At 33.2% G+C, this 22,124-nt stretch overlaps 1 protein-coding gene across 2 annotated transcripts in view; it reads right to left on the bottom strand.

The window, feature by feature from the left end:
• Window positions 1-22,124, bottom strand: part of LOC108904177 (serine/threonine-protein phosphatase 2A regulatory subunit B'' subunit beta) — a 235,724-nt gene that overhangs the window by 170,536 nt on the left and 43,064 nt on the right. The gene's annotated exons all lie outside the window — the stretch shown is intronic.

The following is a 22,124-nucleotide window of genomic DNA, read 5'->3' as shown; positions in this document are numbered from 1 at the left end:
GTGAACTTGCTGTCGTTTCAGTTTAAATCTTTACATAAATTCAACAAAGGAAACCGAAATCGGTTCTTTATCAAGAATAGTATTCAACAGGTACACATTTTTTCCACAGTTGTAAATTCTGCAGTACAATAATTGTAACAACACATCTAACTTGCATTGGTTGTATTATGGGGAACAACACTTTAATCATTAAAATTTTTGTTAAATAAATTAAAAGTTATAATTTAATAGTTGCCACATGCTTACAAACATCAGTCTAACAATTACTTAACATTTAATTACTTTAACGATCTTTAAAGTTTCAGCTAAGCAATTATGCAGTTATTTGCGTGCATTGATGTTATTGCATTGACAACAACAGATGCGAAATTAATCAGTCATAATTTTCTTAAAAACGTTGCTTGATTGCAGATTGAAGATTGCGAAAAGCTTTTTTGCAATTTCGGATGAAACATGTCGCACGCTAGAATAAAAATAACTATTTTTGACAATTGAGACACATCATAATATCACATAATTATCACACTATTTGTTAGTCTCAAATCATTATCTTCGATGGTTCTTCGAAAGCTGTGTTTCACGTCAAATCTCCAACAAACTGTAGAGCTTTTAAGAAATGTATATGTATAGTCCGATCTCAATTGAAGAACAAGAGGTTGGCAGTATGTACCAGGTTTGGTCGCTGACACAGCAACTCGGCATTGAAATATTTGAAAATCTTATTGTTCCCATATTTATTTAGCCATACCTATATACAGGTCTGGTCGAACTAAACGTTGAGAAACGGCCAGTTGAAGAATGCGCGCACGGGTAAATGGCGCACAAACACAGCCGCACTAGGCGACCGATCATAAATTTCTGTTGTTGACAAATTGCCTAGCAGTGCAGTGGAGCAATGCAGAATTTGGTGTGATTCGGGTAATTTTAATTTATTATAGGCACCTTCTATTAACCATTCATATTACAATTGCGGAATGGAAAAATAAGAGGGATATTTTGTTAACATTGTTTGAGGACATACATAATTAAAATATGTTGTTGGCCAAATGAACATATAAAAGAAATATTCTACACATATATAAATTATTATAATTATTTATCTTTAGCAGAAAACTTTTTTAGGGACGCCTACGAAACTCATTAAATTTGATTGCTACGCGTTTTTATACATGTTCAACTGACTTCGGACAGACTATAGTAATACATACTTTTGTGTTTGCTTTGACAGGATCAGCCCTGAATGCTTATTGCGACATTTTTATTTTTCAATAGTGAATATTTCCTTTAGTCTGACTGAACCTCGTATGCATCGTACATGGGCAAACGGGTCACTTTGAAAAAACCGGCGGCATATGTTCAAAGTCCGGTGAAGTTACGTGGGAAAGAGAATTGCCGTACCGACTCCCTTTCTAGTTTCCTAGAGGTATTACGTAAAACACGTCAAGTACATGTAAATGCGATGTTTAGTAGGCCTGTAATTTTCAAAGTCGTTGCCTCTGTTACGCCTAACTTCGTGTGAAAGATGGGCAGCTTGACAACTTCAAAAACGCTTTTGTGTTTCGATGAAACTGAAAATTTTCGACATTTTTAGATGTCGTAGTTGAAAGTTTTGTTTTTATATTATTTTTCCTTGTGAGTTTTACTGTAGAAAACATTTGACATGTCCGACATTGATAAGTAAACCATGCCACACCTTTCTATCAAACAATAAACAATTAGTAATATGCAAAAATAGTAGCGCACAATAATTATAATGCTCACACATGATTGCGGTCAGTGGTAATAAACATTTCTATACTATCATCATATATGATTAAAAAAGACCACTTTTTGACCTAGTCGTCATTCCAAAGTAAGTCTTCCCAAAGCGTCCTTAAAAAGTCTAATAAAAACAGAATGAACAGAAAAAATAAAGTTAAGACTGTACGAAAGATGCGGGAAAATCGAAATTTCAGTCTCAAAAAAAGAGCAGGTGTGCGTATATATTTTCATAAAATAAATCCTCTGCAACAGCTTGCTCATCGTTTCGTCTTTTTTTCAGATCAGTCCATTCATATCCTATAAAAAGATGAACAGTACTGTCCGTACAATATTTGTTGAGATAGAACTCCAAGAAAGCCAACAAAATTCTGTTATCGAAACTACTGTAACAATTTACCGCGACAGGAGCGTGCCTCGAAATTTTCCGCCAATGTCTTTCTACCTCGAGTGTCGAATATCGTACAGGTTGTGCTTNTCTATACTATCATCATATATGATTAAAAAAGACCACTTTTTGACCTAGTCGTCATTCCAAAGTAAGTCTTCCCAAAGCGTCCTTAAAAAGTCTAATAAAAACAGAATGAACAGAAAAAATAAAGTTAAGACTGTACGAAAGGTGCTGCAAAATCTGAAATTTCAGTCTCAAAAAAAGAGCAGGTGTGCGTATATATTTTCATACCAAAATAAATCCTCTGCAACAGCTTGCTCATCGTTTCGTCTTTTCTTTGTAGTGTTTCCAGATCAGAACTCCAAGAAAGCCAACAAAGTTCTGTTATCGAAACTACTGTAACAATTTACCGCGACAGGAGCGTGTCTTGAAATTTTCCGCCAATGTCTTTCTACCTCGAGTGTCGAATATCGTACAGGTTGTGCTTACCTTTTCAGTGAAAGATTTACACCCCAGTTTCTTAACTGGGTCACCGTTGTACGAAACTACCTATTGGATAGGGCAAACCTCTAACCTAACTCATTACCTTTTCTTCCAAATCATTGAGACATTAGTTTCACAAAATATTTCAATTAGTTTGTTGTTTGCGACTGATTTCCTATAAATGTCATAAAAAGCATGTCAGTAGAAAGACCTACAAATAGTTAAACATGGTATACTGATGAGAACTAAGAAGTTTGAAACTAGTATATGTCTGGTGATTCTCCTGACGAATAATCTTAGTTATTTACAATATATTACCGGTGCCATTTAATGCTGGACGAGGCGGCCTTCCCACAGTGTAGTATCCTATAAAATTATTAGTTTTTTAAATGCCTTCCTTTTTTTTTGAATAGATAAATGTAAATTATTTAAAATCCATTGGAATTAATAAAATATACTGCTAACTTATTAGAATACTAAAAAACAATGTGAATTACATGCACGATTCATCTTGAAAGACCAGCTCATTGTCAGAAAACCTTATGTATTTCATCTTTTCAAAGATAAAGTTTTATGTATTTGTTCGAATGTATTCAATATTCGAAAAAATATAAAATTTCCTGCGCCAATTAAGACAAAGCTGGTTTGTTCAGTAAAAGTGGTTTATTTCAATAAGAACAAATATTCAGTCCTTTACTAATTAGAACCAGAAATCAAAATTCACTTTTGACAATAAGTCTCAACAGAAAAAAAGATAATAAAATCAAAGTACCTCGGAAAATTAATTAATTTTCTATTAAGAGCATATTAGCATCAAAAGGTCATTGCAAAGTTTTATTTTAAATTTGAAACATCTGCAAGCCTCAAACAATAGATATTATTATACAAAACTTTACATACAGGGTGATTAATTAATAATGAAACATGAAAGTTGAATTTTTTTATTGATTTTTTGAAATATATTGGGCATCTTTGAACCGATTGTTTTGAAATTTTGCATGCCTACATTTTCAGAGGTGGTAATTAAGAAAATTTCTCATTTCAACAAACGAAAAATCATTATGACGCGCCATTTTGATAAACAAAATCGCAAACGAAGAAAAACTAAACTGTCTAATCTTTATAAGTTGCTTAGAATTGACATAAGCAATGCAATTTAGAATTTAACGTAGTTTAATAATTTCTTATTGGAAGTAGATTTTTGAGGTACAAAAAAGTTTGATATATTTTTACTCTAACAGAACACTACAAGTAGCGCCCTCTAGAACTGATCGCAAAATAGTTTCATTTTCGTAATTACCACCTCAAAAAACATAGGCATACAAACTTTCAAGAAATCGATACAAAGATGCTCAAGATATTACAAAAAATGTAAAATATTTTTTTAACTTAACCACACTGTAGATCGAAAAGGAGCAACATTCGGATAAGGCATGTTTGCTTAATCGCTCTATTTTGATGTCGACAATCTGCATTAAGCTCTGTTCCATTATTAATGAATTACTCTGTATAATGCACTGTTGACAATTTTATTTTCTTCACAAGCAAAACAATATAACTTTCTTGATTTTTTATTTTTAATTTTGTTGGACAACTTCTTTTAATACATTTGAAGTAACTCCAAAAATATATTTTCTCATAAAAAGCAAAAAAAAACAATTGAAACAAGACTTTTAGCAAAACTTTGCAAAAAAAATCACGTTTTTTTTTATCGGAAAACCACCCCTAGGAGCCATTATATTTCCCACGAAACAATACCAATAAACTTTTGTAGTAACCTGACACTTAAAAGTTTTAGGTTTATTAGTTTGGATTATTGAAATCTTCATTTCATAACAGCAGGTTTTATTAGGTCTTATTTGGTAAGGACACGCTGTATTACGAATACATTCCCAAAATGACAATAAGCGTGAAAGCTCTTTTAAAAAATTAGCCCAGCGGTTCAGTATTACCGAATACGCCGTCTAACGTTTCGTTTACCTGCTCATTTGAATTCTGAAGAGCAATCGAATATCTCGGCACACCTTCTGAGCCATTAGCTTACTAAAATAAACTTATGCTGTATATAACTACCCAGGAGGAGCACAGACAGACGTGTAGGTTAATAGAAACGGAAGTTGAACTGTACTTGTCGTACGTGACGAGGGATCTTCTTTGTCATGCAACTCGAAGGCGACAGCGTAAATTTATCAAGCCCCATATACCTCTCTAATTAACCGGATACAAAGGGAAAGTCTCGAAATTTCTCCTTTACCTTTGTCGCACAGACAAGGTTTACCCACAGATTTGTCAAGATGTAAAGCTTCGCGGGAATACTAATACTAAAAACGAATTAAATCCGAGCATTGTATATTTATAACGAAGCAACTAGCCACTATTATTGGCAGTTGTTGGCACTGCCACCTTAATAACATAGTTGCAGTTAATGATAATAAAAGTGGTCATATTTTGATAATAAGGCGTGGGACCAATACCATTTTTTAGGAGATGATTTGCAGACCTACAAATAGAAAAAAACATATATTTCTAAAATAAGAAATTAATCTACAGAGTCTTCATAAATGTTTACAAGCCACGTGACCACCGAGATTAGGCAACCCAACAATGGTACTGGTAATGAAAATTCCCAAAATTTTGGCGTCACCAATATTAATGATTCGTTTACAATGAATAATGACAAACCGTTGCGTCTACGCTCGAGATAATGCAATCGCTGGTTGGTTGAATGGAATCTTGTGAAAAATTACATCAGTTTTTCCTTTTCGATCTACAGGGTGATAAAGTTGAAAAACTATTTTAGATTTTTTTTAACATCTTGAGCATCTTTGAACCGATTGTCTTGAAAGTTTGTGTGTCTATGTTCTCCGAGATGGTAATTGCGAAAATGATAACTAGTTTGGAATCAGTTCTAGGGGGCGCTACTTGTAGTGTTCTGTTAGAGTCAAAATATATCAAACTATTTTGTACCTCAAAAATCTGAACTTCCAATAAGAAATTATTAAGTTCAATTCTAAATAAAAAAGTATACCTGCTAATAATCGAAGGACTTAACCGTTTTCGAAATAAAGACGATTTACCATTTTTTACAAAATTATTTTGTTTCAACATACACCTTTGAATAAGAAGACTTAAATAAAATAAGCCGCTGTCAATGAAATGTCATATATTGTTTATGTCAGTTTTAAGTAACTTATAGACTAGACAGTTTAGTTCTTCGTTTGTAATTTTGTTTAACAAAATTCCGCGTCATAATGATTTTTCGTACGCGGGAACGTAAATGGTTCCATCTGTCGTGCTGACTCCCAACTGTGCCATTCAAATGGCTACAGGAAGCTAGCTGCTATATTGCAGGTACTTGTTGCACGACTGCCACCCACAGAGGGCGAAGACAATGTTTTAATTGTCAGTGTTGCGAGAAATAACTACTCCGAGAGCTATATGCACCTACTGGCATTGAATTATACTCGCAACACCTAGTGCAACAGCTTGGGTCGTTCGTCAGTTTAACCCACCAGGCACAGACCGGTTTCAGACTTATTAGTCCTCATCAGTGTGTCATAGGTGAGACAATTCAATGCCGGTAGGGGAATATAGCCCTCGGAGTAGTTGTTTCTCGCAACACTGACAATTAAAATAATGATATTTCGTTTGTTGAAGTGAGAAACATGGTACGTGTGTATGCCCAAGAAAATTATTGTGGTCGTCATGCAGCAGCAAGATACTTGAAGTAATAGTAATTTTCGCAATTGCCACCTCTGAATTGCTTGTAAAATTTGAAAACAATCAGTTCAAAGATGCTCTATATATTTCAAAAAAATCGAAAATTATTCCGCTTTAACACCCTATAGATTGAAAAGGAACAACTCGGATAAGGCACGTTTGGCTTAATCGCTATTTTGAAGTCAGCAACCTGCCATTAAGCTATGTCCCATTATTAATAAATCACCCTGTATATAAAATATTGTATAATATCTATTGTTTTGACGTTTGCAGATGTTTTAAATTTAAAACAAAACTTTGCAATGACCTTTTGTTGCTAATATGCTCTTAATAGAAAATTTAATTAATTTTCCGAGGTTCTTTCATTTATTTTCTTCTCTTGAGACTTATTGTCAGAAGTGAATTTTGATTTCGGGTTCTAATTAGTAAAGGACTGAATATTTGTTCTTATTGAAACAAACCACTTTTACTGAACAATCCCGATCGTATCATAATTTTAGAGACAACTTTTAAAGGGTTAAAACATATTACAATTACGAAAGTTGTTCCATGCCGATCTGAGCTTGCTCTGTAGCACGTTCAAAATTTCAGGAAATTTATCCCCTGGATGTTTCCAAATTATTACGAAAACCGACAGTTGCACGGCAAATTTATTACGCCAATAACCAACATTAACATTTTTCAATAACGGATATTTACCCAAACGCGTCTAAACTAAAACCTGTTTATGTACAATCTAATGTTTTCTCATCCGGAGCTCATAAATAATTTAATATTAATATTTAATAATATTTAATTTCACTTTTAGTAAAAACGACAAGATACGATAAAATAAACGTCAAGGTTATGATCGTCTTTAAGGAAAACAATTTTGACCTGTTATTTATCTGAATAGTGGACACAATATTTCTATTGAAAGTACTTACAAATGAATATTGAAATTCTGCCAAAAAGTCTTCTGGCGGGTATCCCAATCCTTCCAATTAAGTGGGCCCTAAGATACCAGAGTGTGAACAGTGGATATGTTGTTGGCTAGGCATTAACTGTAATTATCAAATAATCGGACACCCACAGTCAATTCGATAATGCTCAAAATACACTCTTTCTACGGATACTAGGAATATACAGTTTAATTTGAAATATATAAACGAACAATGTAACGACTGCAGAAATGAGAAAAAAAATAGAGATATTAGGATGAGGAGAGAAAACGGTTTTTAATTACAATCAATTAAATATTTTACAAAAACAGACACGATCTGAGGGCATGATATATCATTTGCTGCAATAAATTCATTAATATTTATCTGTGACAAAGAAAAGCTTTACCTATTCCCATATAAAGATGTAGGTCAACAATCAACAATAAAGTAAATGTTTACGCCGTTACGGATATATCCCTATCGTTTTCACGTGTGAAAGTAAAGTGACATCGAACTGGATATTAAGACCGCATTTTTTCCAGGAAAAATTAAAAATGTGTATCTGGCTCTAGGCCAGAGATACCTATTATTGGCATTTGGCCCATTTTTGCCATGTAGTATAATTCAGGAACAATGGACTCGAGCAACTACAAATATCAGACATTTATAGTTCATTTGCGATGCATTCGATAACGATGGTTTTAATTGAATAAATCTGAAAAACTCTCGACTGCTTTCCAGATTTTTTTCGATTGTAGGTATATATGCTCTACCTAATAAAAGTTTAGAAACATTAAATAACAATAATTACAGTACTGAACACCTTAAGCTGGAGGATAATGCTACCAATTCATGTCTCTATACATTTATTATTACATTACCTTTGATAAAAATGATATTTTCTGAAACTAAATTAAACTAACCATAAAAAAGATCAGTGTACTCAGAACAATAGGCTCTATCGTATTTTAAAAATTTGAGGGTTGCTATATAAAAAATTGATATCATCATGTCATAACTCAAAAATTTGATTGCTACCTTCTCAAAATAAAATCAGCGTATAACTTTTATAACCAATGATCTAGTGTGAAATTTTACTCCATCAATATCATTAAATACAGATAGAATCATTCATCGGCCGAAGACACCAGACATATACCGGTTTCGGACTTGTTACCTCTCATCAGCATGCTATAGATGGGACAACCGACGAACAATCCAGCTGTTCTGATTCATTAAATCCAGGAAAGTAAAATATGTAACTGAGTGCTACATCTAGCGGCCACTGCTACAATATACAGGGTGTAAGAAGTTTGACTGGCATTACTTCAGCATGAGATAGAGTAATCATAAATGAACAAAAAAGTTGTATATTACAGAGGCGTAAGATTAACAGTTTTCTAAATACAGAGAGTATTAATATTAGGGAGTTCCATCACAACGCGGCATCAGCGCTTAACTTAATGTTATACAGTTGATGCGCACCACGTGTGCACGCGGCAGACTTGTCCTACGGAATAACAAAAATGTAAACAAGTATTATTGTGAAACATTTAGTAAATTTCAAGACAATTGTTTTCCAGTTTTTAAATAAATTAAATAAAATATATCCATTTTGTAGTACAAAGATAGTGTTGTGTTTAAATTTTAGCTCGAATTTTAGTAATATCTTATGTTTTCTAAAGTTTTGACTGATACGTTTAAAATGCAAAGGTAATAATTTTAGAAATTTTAACTTAATCTTAATCCTGAAAAATCTACAATGTCGAGATAACTCCATTATCAACGTCAGTGACAACGAAGGTGAGGTAACACCATGACTTTTGATTAAAAAAATGTTTTTGCTTGCTTTATTTGTTACACAATCTCGCAAAACTAGAAACATTTCATAATAATGCTCTATTTTCTATTGAACTTAAGCATTATTAAACTTAAAAGCCATCTTAAACGATATGTCACAATTTGGGCGTTCCAGGAAAGAATATATTTAGCGTCGCCTCGCATTTCGACGACACCTCTGGCGCAATATTTGTAGAGCGAACAAAAAAGGAAAGCTCTACTATTAACTGACGATTTTCGAAGGAAAAATAACCATGCAGTGTCGCAACATTATCACTACTTATCTTCGCCAAACCGAGTCGTGGTAATTAACATAAGAACAATGTAGGCCATTGAACCGAACCGTTGTCCAAGAGAAAGACACTTCTTACCCGACCGACGCTCGGTGTGTGCATTTGGGCCTATTTATAATTTTCTACTATTAGACTAGGAAGTCTCAGGGTATTAACCAACATGTGGACGTAAATTTAGCAATGCCGCGACTAGGTTTGATAAACATTACTATCTGTTCAGTCGGCGCTGTTTCCTTTAATAAAGCCATCATTGTAATCGGGAAGATAAACAAGACAACAATTTATTAAGTGTGTCAACACGAATTTATAACGTATTATTATTCTGTACGTCTTTATTTTAAAAGTTAATCAATCGTAATTATAGAATATTATTTTTGTTTACTTATTTCTACACGATGTAAAAGCAGCTTTGTCACAAACCGTCGGGGTCCCATCGAAATAAACGAAAACAAAGTAACATGTTTCCCGAAGATCTTTCAAAGACTGAAAGTGGAACAGTTCTAATAAGAACCACTAAATATAGACTTCAAATTTAATATGTTTTAGTTCCCTTATACTAGCCATTTAAACCAGTTCTGCAAAAAACCTATGCAGTGTGGAAAAGTGTGTTTAAAAAACAAAGTATAAGTTAATGGCATTTACTAGAACATGAAGTGGCCATTACTAGCTTTTTCTGTTTGTATAATGACAATAACAATTTATTGGTATAGTCTTTCCGATCTCAATTGAAGACCAAAGAGCTAGGCAGTATTTACCAGGTTCGGTCGCCGCGCAGCTACTCGGCATTGAAGTATTTGAAAAACTTGTTCCCATATTTATTTAGCCATACCCATATACTAAACCTGGAGCTGAAGAATGCGCGCAGGCAAACAGGGCACAAACACAGCGGGACTGGACGACCGGCCATAAATTTCAGTTGTTGACAAATTGCCTAGCAGTGTAGTGCAGTAATGCGGAATTATTTTATTGTTGATTATTTTTATTTAACTTTTCTAACCATTACTTTCAGATTTTGTTCCCGTTGAGACTTTTGATCCACGCGTTCAGAACTACATATCACACAGCAAAGTTTAAAAAAAAATTGAGGAAAGCTACTTTCCATAAGGGGTCCTTTTTTGTATTTGTAATAGTTTTGGGTTAACTAATTTTTTTAATTAGATTTGATAACAGAAACGAAAAATCTTTTATTTGATCCCATTATAGTAAATAGACTATTAATACATTGTTTTTAAAGAGGTAAGTGGATTTTACCGTAGAAGTGGAAGTTGCTGTGGACAACGGGAGGTAAGTGAGGTAACTTACCACCCTAGGGAAAAAACGATTTCGAGTTATAAATGCATATTTTATGAACAAATAAATAGAAATATTTGATGAACATTACATTTTATTAATTATTATGAATGAATATTTATAGTAATTATACAGTTATTACATTTAGTAACATTTATAAAATCTGGATAATTATTCCCCTGGCGTTTACTAACTTTCACATTTTCTCAAAATGATTTGACAGCTCCATTTCAGTCATCGGAGGCTCAATATTATCTGACTAATCCATTAAAACAGCATGATGCGACGTACTACCAGGACCCGGAGTTGAAGCGTCATTGTAAAGAAGCCTGTTGGCTATTTCATTTTTGTTACTTAAAACTATCAGCAACATAACTTTCTGCAATTGTGGCTGATTTCCGCCCACTATGTCTCTTGATTGCTAATACATCAACTACTGTATTAGCTAGTAGCGTTGCCGATGTTCTTCGGAATGAATGGCTTGTATATGTTTCAGGATGTTCTAATTTAAAAAACTGTGCAATCTTATTAGGAATCATAGAAAGGTTATTCTTGCCGACTGGTTGGTTGTAACATCTACCTGCTTCATAGCGCATAAAATAGGATGAAATTTAAGTTTTAGTTTCCAATTTAATCTTGATATATTTCTTGAGAATTTCTAGATGAGAAACAGAACCCAGACGACAATAATGTCATCGAAATTTTTGAAATTGACGTTGTTCAAAGTAAGTTTGCGTAACTCATCGGAACGGCATGCTCCTGCAATGCCTAATACCGTCACTATCTTCATTAGCAAATATGTGTTATCGGGTGCCTGAACGTGAAAATGTTTGACTTGTTCTCTTGTAAAAACGTTTGAATTTTTAGGTGTATAACCGTCATTCTTACGTTTCAAAAATGTTCTCAGCTTGGGGTATTCTGATGTATCCACGTTCTCCTCAATGAAAATAGTTGTCTTAATCATTGAGTATTCACTCCACCAACTCGCCGGTGACTTTAAAGTCCTGGACTTCTCCATGAAATATGCTAGCACTGACATTTCAGAAACACCAGTATTATTGTTCTGGAATCATTCTCTGAAATTTCTGTATGCTCGTCCGTAGCACACTTTCGACTTCTCGGGCAAAAAAAATTCGCAGGCAGCATTTCCACTTCTTATTTGTGTAAGGGGGAAATGGACGGTGACTATTAGACGCCTTCATTATAGCCATCTTTCTCTATCGCACGGTTTTCTATGACTTACCTTGTCGCTCTCACGTAACGGCCAATGAACCATGGGGACTTTCCGACCCTGTATATGGAAGTATTAGTGTATCAAATTTCAATAAAATGTTCAAGTCATTCCAACTGTGGTAGCTCCACGTACACGGATATTGAAACACCCCGTGTACACTCAGCAAAAAAATTAAGAGAGCAGAAAAATTTCCTAATATTTTTAGTGATTTTTGAAAGGTTGTAACTTAGTGAATTATGGTCGTATCGAGAAAAATCATGTTTGAATTTTCTTTTTTTTTGATATTTGATGTATTTAATGCGAAATTGTGAGAAAAATTAACGCAATTTGTTTTATCATCTTAATCATGATTAATTGATGTTTAAAAAGCAATAAACCTGCTCCTTTAATTTTTTATAAAACTGTGATGATTCGGGAAAAGAAAAACCTACAAATATTGGTACTTTTCGCAAAATAGTCGCCGATTTTCCAAAACAGCAGAAAAAGTCGATGATCAAAAAAAAAAGGTGACTTTTCAATTAATAGCCGATATCTCAGTGAGAAATAATCGCATAGAAAATAAAAAAAAACAAATTGAAGCTAAGGAATTAGGCTAAATGACCCTGACATTGATTGAGGCAGAAAATTTTTTCTGAGCCCACGGGCAAATTTGAAAAAAAAAAATTGTAAAATTTTTGCCTTATACTAAAATCATCAAGCTTCAAGATGCTTCTTTTTTTTCTCTCGATACGACCATTATTCACGAAGTCTTTCAAAAATCACTAAAAAAATTTGTAAATTTTTCTTCTCCCTTAATTTTTTTGCTAAGTTTATTAGGTAAGACGCATCTGCACAACTGCACAGACTAGCCGTTACAAATCGATTTGTGCGAATTATCTGAGCGTGTAGACGTTTTAAAACAAAATACACGAAAATATTTGTTACTTAGGCCAGTCAAAATCGACAGTAAATTCGCAAAACATAATGTATCTCTGATTTTTTAGTATGTTGTTTGGACCCATTAGGGCTATGTATACCCAAGTTTGCAACTCTCAAAAAGTTGTGGAAAAATTTTTACACACAAAAAACCGCGAAATTTTTGGACTTGTTTCAGATTCTACTCTATATCTCCTAATCCATGCATTTTTCTTCGAAAGCTATTCTAAACGTTTTTTAAGAGCATCAAATTTGTGACAAATTAAGCCCAACTCTCGGACGACGATGACGAGCCTCAAGACAACCCTGACGATCCACCAATACTGGAGTACCTACCTATACGGGACGAAGACGACGATCCACCAATAGTGGAAGAGATACCTATTGAAGAGAGCAAAAAAAGTGACGACTCAGGGCCATCACAAAACAAGGCGACAAATTTGACTATGTGTCTAATTTAATTGACTGATTGATTAAGTTACTATACTTTTGATTACTTATGTTTATATTAAAATACATTTCACCGTTTTTTAAAATGATTTCATGCCTTCTTTTTCATTACCACCAAACAAAAAAACAAAATATAGGAAAGGTTATGGAACATTTCTGGAAAAATGTGATTATACCTTATATGGGTTGTTTTGCGATTTTGAGAGAACTACGAGGCTTACAGACCCCGCTCTACGCTTAATTTAAAGGTAATGAAATTGCCTACAAATTATTATATTCTACAAGTTTTACTCGTAGGATCAATGGGACGCAATTTCGGTCCAAAGAAGGTCTAAAACTAAAATTTTCAATTTTTGGAAAAACTGGCCTATTTTCAAAGTGCCGTAATTCGGTAACCTACAGAGCTCCGGTTGGGCTTAATTTGTCACAAATTTCATGCTCTTAAACGTATAGAATAGCTTTCGTCGAAATGCATGGATTAGGAGATTAGAGCAAAATCTGAAACAAGTCTAAAAATTTCGCGGTTTTTGGAAAATTGTGGAAAAATTTGTCCACAACTTTTTGAGAGTTGAAAACTTGGGTATACAAAGCCCTAATGGGTTCAAACAACATGTTTTGCGAATTTAGCGATTTTTTGTGTCGATTTTGACCGGCCTAACCGGCTTGCTTGCGCAAATAAGTTTGAGCAATTCTCAGAGTTCAGCCCGTCTTAACTCTTAATTAGATAGCACACAGCTACCGTCGTTGAACATAACACAATAACACCTAATTAAGTTTGATAACGCCCATGCCCTGAATAACTCCTGCATTGCATAACTTCTGCATTGTCAAACAGTGTGTTCAGTCGAATGCGTATATCCTCGTGACAGATGTGTGCGTGCTTCCGATTTTGTTTTACAACAGCCGCTTGTATCGACACCGGCAAGGAGCGATGCAGATTGTAATATCGTGTGCGATAGTGACGGTAACGTTGTACTGCACACGTCCGCAGTGCTTCCTACCCAGCGTATGGGCGTTTAATTTATCGGGTCAAGTGTTAAATGTGGGCCGATTCGATGGCTAATGTAATAGAGGCGAGCGGTTACCAAATGGTCTACAAAAACGGGAAATTGTGGACTCCCTGAACAAAATACGAAGCAATTATTCTAGAACTATGCTGTTTAAATATTGGAATCCAAAGGAGAGTGTCGAATTCCATCATTTTCCTTTGACGTTTCAGACAACCGGGCCCCACGTTGGGCGCCATGTCGTCTTTCATCGTCACCGTCATTATTATTACTTCATGGATTACTTCTAAATATAGGAAGAACGGTATTTTTGCCCAGCTCCTCGTATTTTGCCTACGATGTTGACACTCTCGTCTCTGACAAAGAGACAAACGAAATTTTCGAACGCCTCCCTCTTCTGGAAAACTGTTCAAACGATAGAATTTATTTTGCCATTTTCCACTCTTAATACACCTTCGGGATAGCACGAGACCTAGTTGCATTAATTATATTTTATGGGCACACTCTTGTGTATATTGTCTCTATGGCTTTGATTTGTCTAGCACTGGTTTTGAGGCCTCTGGAGAGGCCTTCGGATCGTACCTATCGGTTGGGATGCTTCTAGGAGCTTGATGTATCCCGTGGAATCTTCTCTGCAGAATTGGACAATGCCTGGATGGTTAGGAATCTAGAACTCAGGCCTAGGACAGAAGCACTGTGCTCGCAAAAACTTATGAAATTTTTTAACATCTTGAAAAATATTTATTTACAATAAGTGAATATTTTATTTGTAATTGATTGCATTTAATACAATTAGAAATGTTTGAGTCGTACTACACGTACTGGAAAGATATCCGTCCCTGGTTAATGAACTGCACCAGGGTCGACGTTCAATCACATTTCTTGATAGGCCCGCTGTACTCCTATAATAAAGGCCACCTCTGGATTTTACCCATATTTGGATTTTAGTCGCCTGAAACGAGTGATAGACTTGTAATCTGACGTGGTAGTATGGTTTTGTATTGCTCTTCACCAGTTCGAATTTCGAATTTTCGTTTTTATTTACCGTTATCAGGAACTAGGGTGATTCTTTCAACTCTGCGGCGCGTCAGCAGTTACTGCTCTGCCGACAGCATCAGCCTCCGGCGGTACCGTGTGCACCAGTTTCGTTGTTTGGGGCGAAAATTTTCGAAACAGTAGAAAATGTTATTTTCCACGCCGCGCCTTCCGCTTCTCGTGAAGACTAGTTTCGGTCCTTGAGGACTCTCGGATATGGGTGTCTCTAATTGGATCACGATTGGCCATGAGTAGAATTATTGAATACATCGTTGTTTCGACTGAAAAGTTGAGCGAAAATTTGAAATCCGCTCGAAACTTGCAAAAAAGAAATGAAAAATTAAATAAAATAATACTTCACTACACTTCCTTCGGTATGCATTTATATATTTATAAATAACACAACTAATGTATTAGATGCATCTTTTTAGTTTTATGCTGATGGTTTGACAATTTTCACCTTATAAGATTTTAGGCAACTTATGTAGACTACGTATTTATCCAGATGGTGCATATAAAATAGATTTCCACTTTATACTATGATCCCGACTGTTATTTTCGGCTGGAACTTAACTTTTTCCTAACATTGCAGATGAATCACTTAAAACACTTGCTCTCATTTTACAAAGTGGCCTCGATTTTAACAAAACAAAACTTTGAAAAAAAATCTCTTTATTATTCCTTTGTTAAAAGCAAATTAAATAATGTCTCAGTCCTTTGGTGTCCCAATTGTGACATTGAAAATTCATGGGTTTCATCTATTCGTGGGGTATCATGATCAGTACAGTCTTCTTGGTTTTTTTATATTTCCTTGTTCAGTGCTAGACGTCAATATTTTTGTAAGAATATCTTCATAAAACTGTAAACGATAGACTTGATTGTCCATACATACTAACTAAACTAAATCTATCAGTTCCCACGGGCAAATTAATAAGAATATTTCACCTGGGGAAAGCGCGAACGAACTTGTTACAAACGTCTCCTTTATATTTTATGTGTAGAACCCATAAGTGCTTAACATTTTTAGTAGCGACCTTTATACTCTTACACATATATTGCCTACACCCCACCGAAACCAGTGGCTTTACTCCCGTACTACATTAAGAGTTTTCAGCCTAAAATGATCCAAAGAATACGTTTCTGTTGTTATGACATTAATTTAAAAAAACACCCTGTAGATATTTATAATGCCTTAAGATTATTGATGTTCCTATTAGTAGTAGACTATTAAGACATTAACGACATTAACATCACTAAAGATGATTAAATCTCGTTCATTTTGATCTTTCTTTGTAAAGATGAGCTGGTACATCAAATTATGAGACAGATAAGTTCAGGAAATTGAAACGTAATATGAAAAATATGTTATTTTTTCAGATGGTGTATAACAATAAATAAATTTGTTACGGGTGGGCGACAAATACATCAATGTTAGTGTTCGTAGTCGTTTTCTATATTTTTATATAGCAGTACTTAAGTTTCAAACCTAAATCTTGCTATTATTAGTCCAAGCATTATGTCACGGATTAATGTTAAATTTGCAGAAATTATTACCTGGACAAAAAAAATATGACCGTATAGAAAATTAAATTTTAAATTGAGTTTCTTGTTCTTTAAACTCGATCCAATATGGCGAACATGGTTAAAAAAAATCGCAAAGTTGAAAAAAACGGTTTTTCTAAAATAACTAAAAAAATATAGCACGGATTGAAAAATTTTAAATGAGAAAGTTGTAGGTTTTAAAAAGATCTATCGACTGATTTTTTGAAAGTATCGATTGCTTTGTTACTTTTCGAGATATATCGAAAAAACCGTTAAAAATCTTCTCTTTTCTCTTCTTCTATAACTCGTTTACATTTACGTGCCCATATTTGCTATTTACTGCAAGCATAGCCCGCGGCAAGCCAAAAAAGTACATTTTTGAAAAATTTAAAAATATTAATTATTTTTCGAGATATATCGATTTTTTGAAAAAAAGGCGCTCTCGAAAATTGGCTAGATCTTCTCAGCGGATAGCCCTACAGTAACGATTTTCGGTTTATTTTCTTCGTAAAGAGTTATATTATCATGCTGTTAAAAAATGTTGACGATTTTATTAATTTTAAGGATCAAAAAATGACTGAAAAAGTTGCACTTTTTTTGGGTATGTTTTTTTCAAATAACTATTTCAATTTTTATTATTTTTTTGTACTTAATCTGGGGTAGCTAAACACGAATATTATAGCATTTTCGCCTTAGAAGCAAAATAGACCCGTAAATGTTTAGTTTTCTTTCTTTAAAAGTCATTTTCATAAAATAAAAATTGAAATAGTAATTTGAAAAAAACATACCCAAAAAAGTGCAACTTATTCAAAGTCATTTTTTGATCCTTAAAATTAATAAAATCGTCAACATTTTTTAACAGCATGATAATATAACTCTTTACGAAGAAAATAAACCGAAAATCGTTACTGTAGGGCTATCCGCTGAGAAGATCTAGCCAATTTTCGAGAGCGCCTTTTTTTCAAAAAATCGATATATCTCGAAAAATAATTAATATTTTTAAATTTTTCAAAAATGTACTTTTTTGGCTTGCCGCGGGCTATGCTTGCAGTAAATAGCAAATATGGGCACGTAAATGTAAACGAGTTATAGAAGAAGAGAAAAGAGAAGATTTTTAACGGTTTTTTCGATATATCTCGAAAAGTAACAAAGCAATCGATACTTTCAAAAAATCTGTCGATAGATCTTTTTAAAACCTACAACTTTCTCATTTAAAATTTTTCAATCCGTGCTATATTTTTTTAGTTATTTTAGAAAAACCGTTTTTTTCAACTTTGCGATTTTTTTTAACCATGTTCGCCATATTGGATCGAGTTTAAAGAACAAGAAACTCAATTTAAAATTTAATTTTCTATACGATCATATTTTTTTTGTCCAGGTAATAATTTCTGTAAGCATTTCTCTATAATGCTTGGACTATATATTGGGTTCAAAGATACCGATATTAAACTCTCGGTTGATGAAATATTATATACTAAGAAAATAGAAGACAGATTGAAATACTAAGGTCTTCAATTTAGTCATTACAAGTTACTGTTCATAATTTCATTGTAATATAATTTCATCGGAAAATGCTGCGGATGCCTAATATATTTTATATTTGTTTTTAATAATTTTCTACGAAACACTGAGACGCAGAAACCAAACGTTCTACGCCTTATTAACGTTATGCACCTATTTAAGCAACCTACGAAATAACTGTAATTAATGCGATATTACAAATGAANGAAGATTTTTAACGGTTTTTTCGATATATCTCGAAAAGTAACAAAGCAATCGATACTTTCAAAAAATCAGTCGATAGATCTTTTTAAAACCTACAACTTTCTCATTTAAAATTTTTCAATCCGTGCTATATTTTTTTAGTTATTTTAGAAAAACCGTTTTTTTCAACTTTGCGATTTTTTTTAACCATGTTCGCCATATTGGATCGAGTTTAAAGAACAAGAAACTCAATTTAAAATTTAATTTTCTATACGATCATATTTTTTTTGTCCAGGTAATAATTTCTGTAAGCATTTCTCTATAATGCTTGGACTATATATTGGGTTCAAAGATACCGATATTAAACTCTCGGTTGATGAAATATTATATACTAAGAAAATAGAAGACAGATTGAAATACTAAGGTCTTCAATTTAGTCATTACAAGTTACTGTTCATAATTTCATTGTAATATAATTTCATCGGAAAATGCTGCGGATGCCTAATATATTTTATATTTGTTTTTAATAATTTTCTACGAAACACTGAGACGCAGAAACCAAACGTTCTACGCCTTATTAACGTTATGCACCTATTTAAGCAACCTACGAAATAACTGTAATGAATGCGATATTACAAATGAAAAGTTATGAGTTTAACGGATTAAAATAATTTATAAGGTATTCCATGGGTTTTACCTGTGGTCTACCAAGAACACTACCATGAATAAGTATGTGAGTAGAAATTTGAAAAGAATATCAACAACGTCATAGCTTCTCTTAAACTTTTAGCATTTCAGTTATGTCAACCCCATTCGCCTATTTTATATCAAATTTCACATCTCGTTGGAAACACCATATTCACCCACCCATCACCATAAATCCAAGACATGTATGTATCGGAAACCTATAAAACGCATTTATATTCAAAACCGTGAAATATACATTCAGGGTATCGCCATATAAAGACAGATCAATCACGATATCACGAATTTACTACACTACCATGGGTGTACTCTTCAAGCGATTGAAATATAAGGTGTCTCAGTTCTAATCTGCCATACTGTGGCGTTTAAAACTCCCCAACCGTAAACGAAAACCAAAAGAAACATTTTGGTTTTGTAAGAAATGTGCAATACAAATAAATTACTTATAATTATACTAGTTTTCATAGCGATATAGATAGCACTGTGATTAAAAGAACTTTTTGATGACAGGAACATTGAAAAGCGGCACAATTTTTGAAAAACTACTTCGAGATATTTGAATCTAAACATCAAACAAAAAAATAAAATTTAGTGAAACGGTTATATTTCTTAAAAACTTTTTTTTCAACATTTTCGACAATGACGTCCGACTCCGGAGAAACGTCTGGTAAACATACAAATTAAATTCATATCAATTTTACATCCTGATGGATTCAATATAGTTTAAAGCTTTGTCACAAAAAGTACGTTATTATGGTAATTAACAAACTTACTCTAAAACTGATTCAGTTCTAAATCTATTAATATTATGTTTCTATAAACGTATGCAAAAAGAACCTGAATCGGCTTTGACTTTCTTTAACCATTCCGATGAGATGAGGAAGCCAATGAATATTTATGAATATTTCAGTAAATTATATAAAGCAAAATATTCGAAAAGACAATACTGAAACATTTATCTATTTTTTTTTATCTAAAAGGCATTTTGCCCCCCAATATTGAGAGAAATTTATACTTCTATAGAGCCATTAATCAAACTGTTCTGGCGAAGCCAAAACTTTTTATATTCACTTGTGAAATTGACTTGTCACGGTTATTTATCGTATCTGATATATCCACTTTTCCGAATATAACGTATAGATCTGTATCCAGAGAATGAAGTAACGTGAAAAAAAACTGCCAAACCAGCAAAAATATATCGACAATATCAAAATTGTTTAGTTCGACATTCATTTGTATCAGAGAAAAAATGAATTAACTACAGTTTCTTAAACAAAGAAATGCGAATGCTGTAAATATAAAAATTATTGGCAACACTTCTCATCCAAACACGATTTTGGCATCTCTTAAGGCATCACACACACACCTACTACGTATATTTGTAAATGTTTTCAATTAAGTTTTACAGTGCAAGGAACTGTGCAGTTATAATGTTCCACAGTATTTTTATAAATATTTATTACATATTTTCTAGAAGTAATTCACAAATGGTCAGTTTGGACCAATCAACTACGTATATTTGTATTATATGAAGGCATAATAATGGAACAATGAAATTCGTTTTAATATTTGTAGGCATATTTTTAAAACCTCTAAATTTATTCTGAAACATTTTGTATGAATACTGAAATATAATGTTGAAAAAAAATGTAAAAATGTCAAATTTTACAAAAATTTTCTGTAAAAATTGAAAATTCGAAAATACGTATGAAATAGCTCTGTTTATTTGAAAATTTTTACCTCTCATATTATTGCTTTAAATTCCAATAATAAAGTTGGCATTTCCTTTCGGAGTTCGTTTCTTTTATTAGCAACCAATTTTGTAAGAAATAGACGAATAGAAACATTGTTTATTAAAAACTCTACTCAATTTACGCAAATTATATACAACGATTAAAAAAGCAAGTATCGTTCTTTACGTGACTTGCAATATCATTTATAGCGACCTATTCAACTTTTAGTTTCGGGAAAACCAAAACAAATAAAAAAGCTAACGATAATTATGCCAGTATTGCTCTGTTTTTATGGCAATTTTAAATCCTAATTAGCTATATCACCGTAAAGCTGGTATAAAATCCCGATAAAAAATTATGAAATATACACGCCTATTAAAACTGTAACGGTTATTAACCCAGGCTTTGTCTCATTACAATATTTAATAGTTGTAACACTTATCTATTATGTTAGCTTGGTTAACACGATATTAAATTTATTTTTAGATGATTATATTTAACATGCCCGCCAGGCATAGTGAGAAATTTTATTGTTTGTCAACAAGAATTGTAGCGTCAAACAGATCAGTAGATGATTAATTCAGTCGATAGAATAAATAAAGATTTGTACATTTAATCTTCAACTCACTCAAGAGGCTACTGATTTAAATATTATTTAACTTAATGAAAACTGGCTGATTTAATTAGAAAGGCTACCGAATTTATTTCTATTATTTATGATTATAGTCTGTTTGGAAATGAAAGACAGTAATAAAACCTCGAGATAAGAACCGGCCATGGGCGTGATAATATTTCGTTTCAGGTAATTATCGGGTAACACTAATGCTAACAGGTAATGGGTATACATTAGTATATTTTACTGGATACATCATAGGGCAGGAGCCAGTGTATTGTGACAGACAAAATTCGACTTGTGTTTAGTGACTAAAGTACACTAATTTTATTTTAAAAAAGAAATACCAACGCTAAACAAAATTTTAAGTGAACTTTCAGAGGACAACGATTTGCCAAAAATCAGTAGAAGCAAATTATGGGCCGTCTTACGAGAGTTGAATTTTTGCTGGGAAAAGCAGAACAGGAAGTCAGTTCTTATCGATAAAGA

Source organism: Anoplophora glabripennis, unplaced genomic scaffold, assembly GCF_000390285.2.
Source record: "Anoplophora glabripennis isolate ALB-LARVAE unplaced genomic scaffold, Agla_2.0 scaffold137, whole genome shotgun sequence".
Lineage (NCBI taxonomy): Eukaryota > Metazoa > Arthropoda > Insecta > Coleoptera > Cerambycidae > Anoplophora > Anoplophora glabripennis.
This window is presented reverse-complemented; position numbering and strand designations above follow the sequence as displayed.